Source organism: Priapulus caudatus, unplaced genomic scaffold (genome assembly GCF_000485595.1).
Source record: "Priapulus caudatus unplaced genomic scaffold, Priapulus_caudatus-5.0.1 Scaffold838, whole genome shotgun sequence".
In the NCBI taxonomy this organism is placed as follows: Eukaryota; Metazoa; Priapulida; class Priapulimorpha; order Priapulimorphida; family Priapulidae; genus Priapulus; species Priapulus caudatus.
Window position 1 is genome coordinate 63,443 of NW_014577899.1, and position 3,036 is coordinate 66,478.

General features: G+C 42.7%; 1 protein-coding gene across 1 annotated transcript in view; it reads right to left on the minus strand.

Moving 5' to 3' along the window:
- The window catches only part of LOC106813875 (two pore potassium channel protein sup-9-like), a 45,293-nt gene that overhangs the window by 23,905 nt on the left and 18,352 nt on the right, over positions 1–3,036 (minus strand). The gene's annotated exons all lie outside the window — the stretch shown is intronic.

The window sequence follows — 3,036 nt, forward strand, 5'->3', positions numbered from 1 at the left end:
TTATTATTAATATTACTCTGTCTCATCATTAGCATCGTACTGAAGTACAAAAAAACAACACACAACAATTGTCCGGACAAGCCTGGCTGGTTTAGCCTCATCATTATTACTATAATAATAATAGTAATTATTATTATTAGTTGTACTCAAGTTAAACGCGAGAGCAGCGTGAAAGCAGCGGTATGCCGATGTACGGGAATTCGAATCGAGTGAAGCCGGATTGAGGCGGTTTCGGATCCGTGAAACGCTATCTTGATTACTCTCTTTACTGAGACGGGGGGCGAGTAAAACGCGATACTCGTAAGATTTCCCGGATAGCGCTTTCGGTAAATGCAGCGGCATTGGATGGATCTGTCGTCGATTACATGGTTGCAGTTTTTGCGAGAGAAATCTAGGTTCTCGGTCGTATTAACTGCGTCTGCACTACTCTGTGATCGGTAATATATAGATCAATCCACGCGCGTACAGGCGCCGGTGTATACATAATAATAATAATATTTATTGATTTATATTGCGCACGTTACATGCAGATATGTTCACGTGCGCATTACAAAGGCTAATTATAAAACTGTTACAGCGGATTGCAACACTGTAAAATATAGATACTTAAATCACGACAATCCTATAACAATTCCTGATTGTAAATAGCGGACTGCAACATTGTAAAATATAGATCCTAAAAACGACAATAATATAATATTTTCAAGAAAATATTGATATATACACACACGTCTGTGAGGGCGAACGAGTACAAGTACTGGTATAGTAACAAAGGTGGAAGAAAAGAAGTAGTAGTAGCAGCTTCATCACCAGCAGCAGCAGCAGCAGCAACAGTAGCAGCAGCAGCAATAACAACAAAGCAGCAACGGCATAGCAGCAACAGCAACGGCAGCAGCAACAACAACAGCGACAGCGACAGCGACAGCAACAGCAACAACAGCAGCAGCAGCGACAGCAACAGAAACAGCAACAACAGCAGCACCAGCAACAACAACAACAACAACAACAACAGCAACAACAACAACAACAACAGCAACAACAACAACAACAACAGCAACAGCATCATCAGCAATAGTAGTAGTATTATTAATAAAACTAGTAGCAACGTCGACAACAAACATTTCAACGTTCATTAAACAGACGACATCAGCGTGTGTCAACCCGCCGGCCTATGTGCGATGGCCCGTGTGTCTCTATCTAACACCCTGCTGCTGCCGTAGCAGCATAGGCTTCATTAAACACGGCCTATGTCAACACTCGCTACGCTAGACGGACACCAACGATTGTAGACCAAACGTCCGATGACAATAATTAATTATTTATTAATCAATAATTAATCGGAGATGATGGCGATGACGTCACGTGCGCGGGAGCAGACACGTAGTTTATGACTAATTTAATTATTACGATTTTTCTTAATTGCTTTTAACCAATAAAATAACGATAATGAATTAGTTTAATTAAAATTTAAATAAAAATAATTAAAATGAGTGATACACTAGCTCAACGGGAATTTTTATTTATAATTAATATAACAAATTAATTAAAATTTGTAGGCAGATTTTGATATCATAATTTACACGAATGGATTACCGTTGGCGAAGCATTCGATTCGCAGTTCGGTTTGCGTAATTACCTCGGACTCCTCATCGTTAACTTTATAGCTCATGATCACTGACATCGAGTGATGGGCTCATCGAACCCATGCGGGGTAGTAGTAGCAGACACATCTGTGTCCCGTAGAGACGGTCCATGCCTCCACTACACACACGCGGGTAGTGGCAGTGTATCTGCGTCCCGTAGAGTCTCGTTCTCTCTCTCTCTCTCTCTCTCTCTCTCTCTCTCTCTCTCTCTCCCCCTCTCTCTCTCTCTCTCTCTCTCTCTCTCTTTCTCTNCTCTCTCTCTCTCTCTCTCTCTCTCTCTCTCTCTCTCTCTCTCTCTCTCTCTCTCTCTCTCTCTCTCTCTCTCTCTCTCTCTCTCTCTCTCTCTCTCTCTCTCTCTCTCTCTCTCTCTCTCTCTCTCTCTCTCTCTCTCTCTCTCTCTGTTTCGTCTCTCTCTCTCTCTCTCTCTGCCCCCCTCTCTCTCTTTGTCTCTCTCTAGAGACCATCATACGTACAGATTATGACGTCGTGTATGTGTCTCCCTTCCCGGTCCCTTCTCCCGCCCCTGCCATTCTCCACTCAAACTACCCGAGTGTCAACATCGTTAATATTCATCAAACCCACGACCGGAGACAAAATCGACAGTTGCGGTCTCATGTGCACGCAGTTGTGTATTAGTTGACAATCCGACAGCACAATGCGACATCGTCGGACAACGCTACGACGAATTCATCGATGCAAGAGGATGCATTATAAAGGAATCTAATTTTTAGGAGTTCTAACGAAACGCCGGGACAATGCGCACGCATAATGCTCTTAATTTTAATTAGCATTTGTAATTAACAATTGCAGTTGATTGAGTTCGTTGCGCGACCGCCGAGTTTTCGTTTGCGTCTTCACGCATCGCACTCGATTTTGCACTGATAAAATATCGTTATAAAAACTCATCCGTTTAAATTAATAAAGGCGGAATTGGTAAAAAAAAAACGCATAGAAAATGCGCACAAGAGTAACGCAGCGTTTTTTTTAAATATAATCGTTTTCCAAATCGATACCGGTCCGTAATGGTTAGAATGTCGCTTTTTTACAAAAATAAATCTGACGATGCTTCAGAGAAAGAGAAAAAATGAACCCGTAGACATTCTGCGGCATATTCATATACTGCATATTGAAAATCAGAGCAACTAGAGGACGCACAGAGCACTGCACTAATTGCCCACATGTAGCTGCTATTATAGAATTATTAATTCGTCAGGATATTACAGTCATTAGGTTAAACACTGCAGGCGCATGATCACAAGGCTCACTTTGTGCATTCGTGCTTGCGTGCGTGGTGAGTGCATGCGCGCGCGCGTGTGTGTGTGCGTGCGTGCGTGCGTGCGTGCGTGTGTGTGTGTAGGTGTGTGTGTGTGTGTGTGTGTGTGTGTGTGTGTGT